The sequence below is a fragment of the Heptranchias perlo genome, chromosome 4 (genome assembly GCF_035084215.1).
Source record: "Heptranchias perlo isolate sHepPer1 chromosome 4, sHepPer1.hap1, whole genome shotgun sequence".
NCBI classification, from domain to species: Eukaryota; Metazoa; Chordata; class Chondrichthyes; order Hexanchiformes; family Hexanchidae; genus Heptranchias; species Heptranchias perlo.
In genome coordinates, this window is record NC_090328.1 from 64,972,241 (window position 1) to 64,987,881 (window position 15,641).

Consider the following 15,641-nt stretch of genomic DNA (forward strand, 5'->3'; position numbering starts at 1 on the left):
TGTGCTTGATAATTTTGTGAAAGGCACTAATATTAAGATGAAAAGGGAGTGCAAGGCAAAATCAAATGTAAATATTGAGACTTCCTCTGTGAGGTAGCAGTACCTTGGATGAAAACTTGATTCTTTGGCACAGCTGGGGAAACTTAGCTGATGAAGAATAACGCATCAGTGTTCTCATCTCTGAATAACAAATGCAGAAATCCAGAAGTTGTGAATCTGTTCTAAGGTGAATGATTCCTGTGTGATGGTCCAAAAATTTTGTCACTTGGGCTTGTGTTCTTTCTTGGATGTCACAGTCTTCATATTTGTCATACATTAAATTACTGTATCTGTTAAGAATGAAAAATTTCAGGGTGAGGGTCTGCCTGTCATGTTAATGAATCAACAACACATTTCAGGTAGCTTTTAGTTTTGGTGCCTTTGGTGAAAGTTCACATATCTGTATAATGAATTCTGTATGAAGCACATGCAAAACATTTGTTACTGAACTATATTTTTATGCATATGCAAGAAAGAACACCCAAATGACAATCATAGACACATTTAGAATGCAGCTTTGCAACAACCACTGCTTTCTGTCACAACACTATCACTGACTAATGAAAGTCTTAATGTGGTTAAGGTAACTTATTGAATGGCTGCAAAGAGTTACGGCAATTAAAATTTATTCTCCATAGCATAGCATGCTCTTTTCAGCACTCCTGTCTTTTTTAAAGTGGCTCAGATATGCACCACCTTAATATTTAAATGAGCTGCTAATTATGTGATTTATGGCATTTTCTGTTTGGTTTTGTCCAGTGTTACACTTCTTATTTCTGATACCAATATCACATGTGGTTACAGCTGGCATTACTGAATTGGTACAAGATCAAGAAATTATGTTACAAGTTCACAATCATTTTGAAATATATATGAACATGTTGCCTTTGTGCTAATCCACCTGCCATTCTTCCTTCTCCTGCTTAAGACTATCTTAAGTGCATCATAGACCTTCACAAGTAATTTTCAAAATGCCTGACAGGTTGCAAATATCTTTTGCACAAAGAAAAAAAAGTGGTAAAGACAGTAGGAACAGCATATTTTTTGTGAATCAACATAGTCATAATGTCACAATGCATTTTAAATAACCACATCCATACACACGTTCAGCAGACCCAAAAAAGAGTTGTCATAATTCATTTGTGATACTAGGAATGCATCTTGTAATTTGTGCTGTCAGATTAGCTTCAAAGACATATTGATTACTATATTTTCATATTCTCTTGTAGGTTCTGTGTACACTATCAACAATTAACTTACAAAAATATTGACAACCTATTATGGGTGTTGCTTGCTTTAAATTTTGATTTTTGAAGAATAAATGAGAGAAAATACGATCAAGATGAATTCACAGTATAATTACAGCGCTCTCAATAAGCTTAATCCCTAGATGCTTACAGAATGTAACAACACCTGCACTATCAAGTCAGATGAGATTGTTAGTATCAAAATCATGGAATCACTTCCAATTAGTAGTGAATACTATAGCTGTCTACAAAAGGCAATCGTTTCTTTAAGTGAATAAAAATAAGGCGGAGTGTGGATGAGAAACGGGGAACATTTCACTTTGTACCAATTTACATTTGTGAGCTAATTTACACAGATTCACACAAGATGAGTGTTGCTGCACTCTATGCCATCACAGTAGAGATGCTAAAATGAAACAGTTGGAATCAAGAATCTTTATTGCTGTTTCTGCGTAAAAGAATTTTAAAATCATGGTGATGTCCTGATTTTTAAAATTTTGAATCTATTAACTTTACTAGACTATTTTCTTCATACATACAGGGGTAGAGTTTCTGCTGGGTTTGCGCCCAGATTCCAGCGCAATCGGCCGAACCAGCCCAAAAGATCGAGGAATTTTAATGGTGAGTTACGGCCAAAGCCACTTACTTTCGGGGTTTCCGCAATCTTTTACGCTGGTTTAAGATTCAATTTGCCTGGATCAGGCACTGCCCAGAAATCTGGCCACGCCCCCAGGTCGACATTGTGAGATTCCTACAATTGCACTGGTTCGGGAAGGCTCCTGAAATTGAACTCATTTTCTTAGGTGCACAGGCACTTTTAGGCATGTTTTAAAAGTTTTTACAGATCAAAAAAGATTTAATTTACTAAGAAACTGACTAATGTACACCAATTGAATCTAATAAATGGTTCCGTATAGTTTTTTTAAGTCATTTTCAGTGATTTTAAATCCGGTTACTTGCAGGTGGAGGACTGGGCACCCTTATTAAAAATGCTTATTTTTTGTGATAAACTCATTTTCAGTTGTATTAATAAAACTGCACCAGGTTACCACTCCTAAATACAAAAATGAATAATTTTTAATACAAAGAGAAAAAAAGAAATGATTACGTTCTATTACGCTGCCCGATTGTGCTGGTTCGTGAAAGATTTTACGTTTGTGATTATGCAAATGCATTTTAGTGGAAACTTGAACTGTAACCTAACCAGCGCAATCTTGGGTGCAATTTTCCATAATTTGATAATGTCCTAGGGACATAAAGAGCGGTCTAACAAGGTTGAATTGTTGTTCTTTGTGGACTTACGGTGAGGGATGAGCACTGAATTTAAGCAATAACAGTTATGCACGTGTACAATCTTACCTATTTTAATGTATTCTCTCAAGTTCTGATGGCAGTAGATATATACTATGCCTGAACAGGTACTTCTATATCACAGTGTCCTTTTTGTCTACATTTTGTTAGAGGCATTAAAATGGTACCTGGAACTATTAGACTAATTTTAAAGATTGTTGACATATTACCTTTAAAAGGCAAAACAGCTAGTGGTCCCACCCTGACCTCATTCAAGTAAAGACTACATGAGCCCTATTGAATTTTAATGAGCATGTGGCCACTAGGCATTCCATGAGCTAAAATACCATAAATATTGTTTTAGTATGAAGCATATCAGACCAATACTGCAATCCACATGTTATGCTCTACCTTGACGACACAAAGTTGGGATGGAATGTGAGCTGTGAGGAGGATGCAAAGAGGCTCCAATGTGATTTAGACAAGTTGGGTGAGTGGGCAAGAACATGGCAGATGCAGTATAACGTGGATATATGTGAGGGTATCCACTTTGGTTGTAAAAACAAAGACAGATTATTATCTGAATGGTGATAGATTGGGAAAAGGGGAGGTGCAATGAGACCTGGGTGTCCTTGTACACCAGTCGCTGAAAGCGAGCATTCAGGTGCAGCGAGCAGTTAGGAAGGCGAATGGTATGTTGGTGTTCATTGCAAGAGGATTTGAGTACAGGAACAGGGATGTCTTACTGCAGTTGTACGGGGCCTTGGTGAGACCACATCTGGAGTATTGTGTGCAGTTTTGGTCTCCTTATCTGAGGAAGGATGTCCTTGCCATGGAGGGAGTGCAACGAAGGTTTACCAGACTGATTCTTGGGATGGCAGCACTGACGTAGGAGGAGAGATTGGGTCGACTAGGCCTATATTCACTGGAGTTTAGAAGAATGAGAGGTGATCTCATCGAAACATATAAAATTCTAACAGGACCAGCAGACTAGATGCAGAGAGGATGTTCCTGATGGCTGGGGAATCCATAACCAGGGTCACAGTCTCAGGATACGGGGTATGCCATTTAGAACCGAGATGAGGAGAAATTTCTTCACTCAGAGGGTGATGAACCTGTGGAATTCTCTACCACAGAAGGCAGTGGAGGCCAAGTCATTAAATATATTCAAGAAGGAGATAGATATATTTCTAAATGCTAAAGGGATCAAGGGATATGGGGAAAAAGTGGGAACAGGGTACAGAGTTAGACGATCAGCCATGATCATTTTGAATGGCGGAGCAGGCCCGAAGGGCCGAATGGCCTACTCTTGCTCCTATTTTCTATGATTCTATGATTTTATACCTCTCAATTGGTTTGGAAACAAATTATATTAATGATGAAAGGAGGTTAATATGAAGGACTTAAAAAATAGGATGTCTTTGAATCAGGCCATAAATGTTTATTGCTGCAAACATTTTATTTTTCCTTTTTGTAATGCTCTTTGTCAGACATTTAGATAGAAACACAATTAACTTTATCAGTCCAGTACTACCAAGTAAAATATTGGCTAGCCTGTTCTATATGAAAAATGTGACACTTTCTGCCTTAGAATTGCTTTCAGTCAGTTGATCAGGAGCTGTACTACTATAAAACAATATGGATAGAAAGACTTTTAGAAATGAAGAGAATGGCCCAGGTCGACAGATCTGTTTATTACAGAGTTTAACAGATGGTCATTGTGATGAAGATGTTAATCAGTTTGTATCTTGTTAGTACTATAGTCATTGGTTAATTTTGGTATTGTAATTTAAGTAACAAGCTGTACAACAGTTATTGATTATAAGCAAAGCCTATGGCATATCATGATTGAATCGTCTATAGAGGTAACATGGAAGTAGTGAGACCTGGAGGTAAGCAGGTAGCTGTTCAAGGCAATGTTATTGACAGATCAAGCAACACACTGGTTGTGCATGAGTGATATCTGAGGCACTACACATAGACTTTCAACTGGCACCTTTTGATCCTCAATCCTGTTAGGCTTTACAGAGGGGAACAAGGAAGGCATTGATGACTTCAATGAAGCTAGGCAACTTAGCAATGTAATGCTATTCATTACAAAATACGTGCTGATAATAGATAATCGGGAGGACGGGTAATCTAAACTATATTATGATAAATGAATGGAAGAAAGAGATCCTGAGTACGGAAAGTGAAGATAAAATGTGACATAAACAACCCTAGCTTATGTGAGGGTATGGTGAGGAATATATGTTGCTTAGGAGGAAACAGTGAGCATCCTGAAGCCGAGTTAGTTGCTGAAGAGAAGGGTCCTTGTAAAGTAAGTTGCTATGTTAGAGGAGGGGAGGCAATACCCATCTTGTATCATGTTTAGTGTATGCAGGTATGGCTGCACTGATGTTGCGGAAGGTGGCTTAAAGAATGGAGAATAATTTTAATTAAATACTTGATTGTCTAATTTAGGTAGGTAGGGAGGGAATGGAATCCATTTCCTAGTAGTTTAACAGTAAGTGTGAATCAGAACCTTGCCAGTCTAGTTAAAATGTCATGATGTGGAGATGCCGGTGATGGACTGGGGTTGACAATTGTAAACAATTTTACAACACCAAGTTATAGTCCAGCAATTTTATTTTAAATTCACAAGCTTTCGGAGGCTTCCTCCTTCGTCAGGTAAATGTTCAGGAGCTCCTTGAAGCCTACGCATTTATACATCACAGAACAATACATGGTGTTTACAGACTGCCCCTGCAACTGCCCGTTGCAGGGGCAGTCTGTAAAATGTGTCTGCATTTCCTTCCCATCTATTTGTGGGTGTGAGTCCAGTCTTTCCCAGTTTTAATGGTGAAAGGAGTTCATAGAATTTTACAGCACAACAACAGGCCATTGGGTCCATTAAGTCTGTGCCGATGTTTTCTTTCAAATTATCCTTTTCAGCTTTAGTTTTTTTTTTAAAAAGCCCTAACTTTCAAGACTCTTCATAACTGCAACCTCTCATCCATGGCAGCTAGCTAATGAATCTACATTGCACCTTTACCATTGCTTTTATATTCCTCCTATAACGGGGTGCCCAAACCTGTATGCAATGCTTCAGCAGCGGCCAATCATGTACAATTTATACATTCCCTTTTTACTTTTCTAATCTATAAGGTAGATTTCCGTCTTTACCATCTGGGTTAAAGTATCACCTGGTCTGAGGGCAGAGAGGAAAATTGGACAGAGAGGTTTACACACCAGTAATGAGGTCCATCTGATTTTCTTTTCATTAATGTAAAGGGAAGGAAAATTGGGCTGGCTCTGTTAAGGACATGCAATCTTCCCCACTTGATTTTCCTTTCTGCGCTCAGCTCGTTTAAGGCTTTATGCCTAGGTGGTAAAAATTACCCCTATGCCTATTGTTAGGGATTAGGTCTTATGGTCTCTTGATGGTCTTATCTGCTTTTGTAGCCACTTGTAATGAGCTGTTTATCTGAGCACCAAAGTCTCTACTCTTCAACTCCATTTAAAATTTTACTATTTAAGGTGTTTACTTTCCTTATTCTTACTTCCAAAATGTATTACTTCACATTTATCTTCATATTGTACCACATCTGCCACCTATCTGCCCATCCTGCTAATCTATCTATGCTATCTATGTCTTCCAGTGCAATCCTTATCAGAATTTGTCATATTCCCCCACCACTATTTAGTGTCATGCCAAGCTTTGATTTTGCTCCCTTCATTCCCAAGTCCAGATCATTTATAACAACAGCATCAACTTGCATTTATATAACTCCTTTGACGTAGAAAAACATTGCAAGGTTTCACAGGAGGATAATCAGACAAAAATTGACACCAAGTCAATATTAAGAGGGGTGACTAAAAGTTTGGTCAAATATATAGGTTTTAAGGAGGGTTTTAAAGGAGATGAGAGAGGTGGAGAGGTTTAGGAGGGAATTCCAGAGCTTAGGGCTTAGACGGCTGTAGGCATGGCCGCCAATGGTGGGGTAAAGGGAGTGGGTAATGCCTAAGAGGCCAGAGTTGGAGAAATGGAGTTCTCGGAGGGTTGTAGGGTTGGAAGAGGTTACAGAGAAACTACAAACATATTTATGTATATCAATACTCTGCAGTGGTCAAGAGATGACAAACTATCCATATTCCCAGGTAACGAAGTGAAGTATGTGAATTTTATAGGAATTTTGTGCCATTGAGCCACAAATGAGTTGCTTTTGAGTTTTAGTGAGTTGGATGGCAAAGTAGTTGTTACTGTCTAAAATCGTTTATTATTTTTTCCTTTGCCTTCTTGCTGCATCTGATGTTACCTGTCACAGCTCACCCTTTTAGTCGCTGCTTGGCCTTATCAATGCCAGTTATGTATTTATTCTTGATAGGATTTATTTCCTGTAGTTAAAGGTGAATTATCTATTTGCAACAAATAAAAACTATCCTGCAGGTGAATACCAAATAAAACTGCTTCCTACAAGGTAGTTAAGTTGTGCATGGACACCTCACCCTTGCATTCTTGTCTGCATCTATGGGGGAAGGAAAGGAGTTTCATTTGTATTCCTTGTGTTCTAATACTGAATCCATGCCTGATTCTTGGTAATCTATTAGTACGATGTCAGCTTCAAGACTTGCCCAAGATTTGAATTTTGGGTCTGCCAAAGCCCAAATAAATAGAATATTGATCCTTACAGTGAAGAAGAGGCACAATGAACTGTGGGCGACAGGAACAAAAGAGCTGATAATGATCAAGAAATGGTGATAAACTTAATTATGGAAAATGTAAGTAAAAACTGGACGAACAAATGAACTCACCTTGAGGCACTACTAAGCTACACAGATCGAAAGATCTAGGTTGTATCCCAGTCTGTGCTAGCAGATGTCATCTGATGCAAAGTTTCGACACTGCACGTGGCCTCAGTGTCCCTGCTATAGGGAAAGTGAAGGAATGGGATTCCCAATCCTGATTCCTATCAGCCACCATTGAAGGAAAGTGTGCGTTTGTGAATGTCTAAGATTAGATTTGACTCTGATGTCTTACATGGTCAAATAGCCTGCCAAAAACTCATATCTAAGCTCACATATAAAGATTGGGCAAGATATTGGAGAGTTACTCACTCCCATGTGACTACACTCTAACAAAGGTCAGCACTTGTCAGACAGGAGGGTAGTAAATTGAAAAAAACCCACAAGTAACGATTAACTAATTACTTTGGGTACTTTAACAATGTGTATATTGCAAAACCACTTATTGAAGCTACTCTGCTGTATTGCCTCAGAATTCCAATGTCATGGAAATCAACTTGCTTATATTAGAGGAACAATGGAAAAACAACTGTTTCTGTACAGTTTTTTTAAAGTTCCAATTTATGCCTTTGTTTCTGGCTATCATATTTTTCCCAATGGTTGGGAAAAGATGGCTGACCTTGCTCTGGTGGCAACATCCTTTATACTTATATTGCTGTCGAGGCTGCATCACTTATAAAGGCGCCATTGGAAACCACTTTTGGCAGATTCCAGACCATACATAGGAACAGGAGTAGGCTATTCAGCCCTTCAAACCTGTTCTGCCATTCAATAGGATCATGGCTGATCTGTATCTCAACTCCAGAGGTAACATTACTGTGCTTTAAGACAAAATGCAAAACCTACAATCAAGACAAAATACAAGAACAGATTTCTGAACAAACTTTTTTTGTTTTGTGTGTCAGTAACATCATATAAAAAGATCTTTGCAAAACCTTGCCTATGGTACAAGCTGAAATGCCAACCCCACATAATCTAATGATCTGCAGATCAACATTTACATTCAATGGTGACTATGCTGATAAGACCTGAACGCTTGCGTGCAAATTCAAATGGTAAAATATCTTGCGAAGCTTCAAGCTACAGAAATACATTCTAGTTGGCAGAGCAACACAAACATGTTTTGTGAAGGTGAAAATCATTGATCCAACTAGCTTACCCTCCCAAACAAGCAGGGTGTGTTTTTCACATTGATTTAATAAATGCTGAATCACAGTTGCTACCTCTACACTATATCTGTCCATCTTCAAATTAGATCATGAGAGCTATACACTGATTGGATATGCTGAGCTGCAGACTAGCTGCCCACTAATGGTGAAAGGAACCCACACCTTAAGCTGATTTTTGATTCAACTCACACAATATCATAATATGCTTATGAAACAAATATAGTGAGAATATGCAGATCCTTTACAAATAATTCTTACTGTGGTTGATTCCAATGAGTAGCTTCTTAAAACCGAATAATCTCTGTTATTGTTCTCTTTGTACTTAAGTTGTTGTTTTCCGTTGCGGCCACACTGGATTAATGTCTTATGCGTTGAGTTTGGGGCATATGCAGGCACAATTTGATGATGATCACTCTCTGTTTTAAAGAAAATCTGATTTATGGAAACTGAGCTCTGGGCCTTCTTCACACTGCTGAGTTTCTTACTGCATGTTAAATTTTATTGATTTTGGATGGCAATGAATGCAAAATGAATTACATAATTCACAGGACCCCTAGTGTGTATCTAAATTGTTTTGACTGAGAGTGCAAAATTCAAAGTATGAGGAATATATAATATATAACTATATAAAAACATTCCATACAGACTTTTTTTGTGGTGGGGGGGTGAAGCAAATTTTGTGCTCATTAAAGGTGAGGGGCATCAGTGCTGGGGAATGGAGCACCTTTTCCACATTTGTCATTGAATGTTGGTATCGAACACTCCCAGGAAATCTACAGCACATCCAGCTGTAGAGAAAAGTTTCCTTTGCTGAACATTTTGCTTGGTCCCAGAAGAGCACTGCCTATTGCACTTCAATGCATTTTTCCACTTCCCAAAGCAGCAATCCTTGTGGCCAGTGAAATTGCCAGTTAGAGATAGTTTTTATTATGCACCCATGCCAGCTAGAAAGTTTTTCACATTGATTTAATAAATGCTGAATCACAGTTGCTACTTCTACACTATATCTGTCCATCTTCAAATTAGATCATGAGAGCTATACACTGATTGGATATGCTGAGCTGCAGACTAGCTGCCCACTAATGGTGAAAGGAACCCACACCTTAAGCTGATTTTTGATTCAACTCACACAATATCATAACATGCTTATGAAACAAATATAGCGAGAATAACTCATCGATCGACAGTTCCGACGGGCCACAGCGAAAAATCGCATAGACCTCCTCAGAAGACTAACACGGGACGCAACCAACAGAGTACCCTTCGTCGTCCAGTATTTCCCCGGAGCGGAGAAACTACGCCATGTTCTCCGCAGCCTTCAACATGTCATCAATGACGACGAACACCTCGCTATGGCCATCCCCACACCTCCACTACTCGCCTTTAAACAGCCACCCAACCTCAAACAGACTATCGTTTGCAGCAAATTACCCAGATTTCAGGAGAACAGCATCCACGACACCACACAACCCTGCCACGGTAACCTCTGCAAGACATGCCATATCATCGACACAGATACCACCATCACACGAGAGGACACCACCCACCAGGTGCATGGTTCATACTCCTGTGACTCGGCCAACGTTGTCTACCTCATACGTTGCAGGAAAGGATGCCCCGGAGCATGGTACATTGGCGAGACCATGCAGACGCTGCGACAACGGATGAACGGACACTGCGCAACAATCGCCAGACAGGAGGGTTCCCTCCCAGTCGGGGAACACTTCAGCAGTCAAGGACATTCAGCCACCGACCTTCGGGTAAGCGTGCTCCAAGGCGGCCTTCGAGACACACGACAACGCAAAATCGTCGAGCAGAAATTGATAGCCAAGTTCCGCACCCATGAGGACGGCCTCAACCGGGATCTTGGGTTCATGTCACGCTACATGTAAGCCCACCAGCGAACAAAAGCTATCTGTTTTTAATATAACGGGTCATTTGCTGGCTTTCTCTGCCTTCCGGATGTTTCTGCCTCTCTCTCTATTTTTTTTCTGTTTGTTTTTTTTTTGTTGACTGTATATTCGGGGGCTCTGTAGGTAACACCTCTCTGTCTGAACACTGTGATTACCTTGGCAACGGGCAGTTGCAAAGACTATCTGTAATCACCATGTATTGTTCTGTGATTTATAAATGCGTAGGCTTCGAAGAGTTCCTGACATTTACCTGAGGAAGGAGGAAGCCTCCGAAAGCTTGTAAATTTCAAATAAAATCGTTGGACTATAACTTGGTGTTGTAAAATTGTTTACAATTGTCAACCCCAGTCCATTACCGGCATCTCCACATCATAGCTAGAAAGTAGATTAAGACTCCACAAACTCATTTCCTGTTCCTATGTTCCTAAGTCTTACAGCCGATAGACTAAGGAGACTTTTATCTCATCAGTCTGGGATGGACATGAACCCAGGTCCCAGATGTGACGGGGCATTTTATTAAACCTCTATGCCATCCAACCTTCTGCATAGACACTTGTAGAGGAAGCAAGCTAGAAATAGAGTGTATACCCTTCCCTTGTTTGTTTTTCCAAGGTTATCCTGCCAACCTGCAAATTGGTACTCCATCCTTCATCTGAGAGATTGGATGGCACAACTCACAAGCAACTCAACGGATGTTGTATCTTCATTGACGCCACCAGGGAGCACAATCCAGCTATGAAAAGAGATGCCTCGACATATTCTCTATCCTCTCCTCAGTGGGGAAAAGCATAGCCAAGACTGGCGTTACATTCTCTCTAGGCAACAGAGTAGGAGCACAAATTAGAAGTAGAATTTTAACTTGTTTCCAACGTTATTGCCAATGTGCTTTAGTGGCAAGTTTAAACCGTAAATCTAAACTGGAATGTAGACTACATTTGCACTCACATACAACATTTAAGGCAACTCTAGCTATACTCTGCAGGTTAATCCTTTCCCTGGTATTTCCTCTTGGAGATGTTGGGATTCTGGTCTTATAAACAAAGTTCTACCAGTGAAAGAGTGTAGGTGGCAACTGTTAAAAGTTTAAATACTCCACTTCCAATTGAGGACAAGTAAACCTGTTACATTGAATGGTAATGACATCTCCAGAGGAATATTTAAGCACCAATGTAATAGCCAGTGACAGTTTTATGCAGCTCCAGTTTTCATTTTGACAGTTATGATTTGACTCTAGCAATTTTAGCACAGTTCCAAGGTTCTGTGGTCAGATAACATTTGTTCATATTTCTCTAAGTGATCATTTCATAGCAATCTTAAGACTTCACATTTACTCTAATGGAACTAGGAAATGTATTTTATAAATACTCACAAAGTCTACATTCAACTTTTGGTACAAAATTCAAATTTTGGTGGAAAAGATTTTTTTGGTCCAAAATGCCCTATGTTTGGGCAGATATTTTTCGTACAGTATCTACAACAATGAGCTTAGCCCCTTGTTTGTTACTGACCAGAATACAAAAGCCAACTGTAAACTTGTAAGATTTGCAGACAGCACTAGTATAGTGACAGCAGTAGGGACAGAGGATGGAGACTGCAGCTAATAATTTGCAGAGGCATTTTGATTAGTTACTCAATTGGGCAGATAAATAGCAAATGAACAATGGAGAAGCAATTAAAAAATCAAGTAGAGATACATAGTCAGAACATTACTGTATAAGTCCTAAAGAGATTATGCTGAGGGCTTTTAATACACTTGTCAAACCACACTTTGAAAGTGCTATTTTAATCACCATGCTTCAAAAAGGACATTTATGCATTGGGGAGGGCATAGAGAACAGTGATCTAAAGTGTAAAAGGGATGAAATATGAGGAGAGATTAGAGAAATTTAATGTCTTCAGTCTGGATTCAGGAATGTTCAGGTAGTATCTCATCAAGATGTGTAAAATATTAAATGGTTATAGATATGGCTGGTAAGAATAGAAGACATCATTTTAAATCCATCAAAAGCAAATCTCAGGTAGACATTAGAATGTTTTTTCCTTCAAAGGGTAATAAACATTTGGAATAATTTACCCAGGTAAGGTACTAAAGTTAAAGATAACAGGAACATTCAAAATACAGTTGGATGCTAGGGTGGGTGAGTTAGAGTATTCCATAAACTTAAGCTCATCCAAAACTCTGCTGCCCATATCCTAACTCGCACCAAGTCCCCTTCGCCCATCACCCCGTACTTGCTAACCTACATTGCCTCCCGGTCCACCTATGCCTCAATTTTAAAATTCTCATCCTCATGTTCAAATCCCTTCATGGCCTCGCCTCTCCCTATTTCTCAAACCTCCTCCAGCCCTACAATTCTCTGAGAACTCTACATTCCTCCAACTCTGGACTCTTATGCATTCCTGATTTCCAGCGCCCCACTATTGGCAGCTGTGCCTTCAGCTGTGTAGGCCCTAAGCTCTGGAATTCCCTCGATATACTTCTCTGCCCCTACCCTTCTCTCCTCCTTTATGACTCGACTTAAAACCTACCTCGTTGACCAAGCATTGGGTCACCTGTCCATGTGGGGAAGTGTGAGGTCATCCACTTTGGACCTAAGAAAGATAGAGCCTGGCATTTTCTAAATGGTAAGAAGCTAGGAACTGTGGAGGAGCAGAGAGATTTAGGAGTCCAAGTGCAAAAATTACTAAAAGCTAGTGGACAGGTACAAAAAATAATCGGGTCGAAATTGCTCGGAGCGGTGAACCAACACTGCTCGCCGCTCCATAGATTTACACAAACCCACTAACTTACCGCGGTCTTTTACATACAAACATACGAATTAAGAGCAGGAGTAGGCCATTTGGCCCCTCGAGCCTGCTCTGCCACTTGATAAGATCATGGCTGATCTGATTGTGACCTCAAACCTACTTTCCCGCCTACCTACTAAACCTTTGACTCCCTTGTTAATCAGGAATCTATCTAACTTAGCCTTAAAAATATTCAATGACCCTGCCTTCACTGCTCTCTGGGGAAGGGAGTTCCACAGACTCACGACCCTCTGAGAGAAAAAAATTCTCCTCATCTCCGTCTGAAATGGGAGACTCCTTATTTTTAAACTGTGGCCCCTAGTTCTAGTCTCTCCCACAAGGGGAAACATCCCCTCAACATCTACCCCTTCTAGTCCCCTCAGGATCTTATGTGTTTCAATAAGATCACCTCTCATTGTTCTAAACTCCAATGTATACAAGCCCAACTTGTCCAACCTTTCCTCATCTTTTCATTGGCCATTTCCTCTAATAGGAAGTGGAGAAGAGCCCAGCGTCAGTTCAGGTGAAGCTCGGACCCTGGGAGAAGTGAGAGGAGCAATCTCTTCCCTCGACCAATCAGATCACAGCGTTTTTGACAAGCTGTGTTCACTGTCTCTGCAGGTTTGGAACATGAAAACCAGAAAGTGAAAGGTACAACATTTTAAATCAATGTAAAAACAGTTATAGACAGCGAAAAAAAGGGTAAGAAATAATTGAATTAAATAAAAGAGACAGAAGGGAAAAGTAAAAAAAAATGACCAAAAACTATTAAAATAAGGAGTAACGAGACTCCACATTTTTAAAAGTTAATTCTTAGTTGTTTGGCAGGCATTAATACTTACTGCGTTCTTAAAAGTAGTTTAGACCTGTATTTTTAAGCGTATCTGTTTGGTGGCATAATTCGTTACTTTCCAGCTGGGCAGATAAGCAAGTTTGCACTTTCTTAATGATTTCTCTGATTGCAGTGTGCAATGTCCCTTTAATTCGAAGCCGTCATATCACTGACAAATCGATAGGAGCAAGTTCCGGATTTCTGCGTTTCACCGTGCATGTACAAATATAGGAACTTGCTTCTCCATTTCGCCAGTGAGCACTATTGAGCTCTCCATTATTTCGGAAGCGATTTCTGCCCCATCTTAAAAGGCTTTTATCTCAAGGGGGCTGGAATACAAAGGGCGGAAGTTATGTTAATTATATAAAGCTCTGGTTAGACGCCACTTAAAGTACTCCGTTCAGTTCTGGGCACCGCACCTCAGGAAGGATATATTGGTCTTGGTGTAGTGTAGATTCACCACAACGATATGGGGAATAAAAGGGTTAAATTATGAAGACAGGTTGCACAGACTTGGCTTGTATTCCCTTGAGTATAGAAGATTAAGGAGTGATGTAATTGAGGTGTTTAAGATGAATAACAGAATTGATAGGGTAGATTGAGAGAAATTATTTCCTCTGGTGGGGGAGACCAGAACAAGGGGGCATAACCTTAAACTTAGAGTTAGGCCGTTTAGGTGTCACAAAGCACTTCTTCATACAAAGGGTGGTGGAAATCTGGAACTTTCTCCCCCAAAACACTGTTGAGGCTAGGTCAATTGAAAATTTCAAAATTGAGATTGATAGATTTTTGTTAGGCAAGGGTATTAAGGGATATGGAAACAAGGCAGGTAGATGGAGATAAGATACAGATCAGCCATGATCTAATTCAATAGCGGAACAGGCTCAAGGGGCTGAATGGCATACTCGTATTCTTATGTTCCTTCCTGTCCTAATGTCTCATTCTTTAGCTCAGTGTCAATTTTTTGTCTGATTACATTCCTGAAAAGCACCTTGGGACATTTTACTATGTTAAAGACACTATATAAATGTAAGTTGTTGTTGTAGTAGAGGGACTAGCTTAGATAGGTCATGTGGCCTTTTCTTCTTGACTTTTTTCTTGTGTTCTTATTAGGGGGCTATCTAGTCAAATGTAGACATTTTTTGACATGATTACAGACTTTTGCCAGAATTGAAATTTGACCAGACCAAGTATCCACCTGCTTTATTGACCTTTGGGAAATGTGTTTGATTGAGATAGCTGGGCCATTATCTTTATTTCAAATCCTTGGGTGTAATTATGATGGCATTAAGCAAAATATGTCAGATTGAGCTATTCCTTGCATGTCAAACATTTTTACAACCAATGGTTGTCAAGGGAGCAGAAATTCTACGCACTAACAGGTTTCCAAAGCCCCTAGTTGTGGTTGACTGCATACACATTAAGATATTGGACCCCACTGAAAATCCAATGCTTACATTAATTGGAAGGGATTCAACTCAGTTAACAAGAGGTTATCTGCAATGGATGGAATATTATCTCACTGATTTAGACTAAATTCTCTGGTTCCACGCATCCTTTCATTATTAATAACCCATAA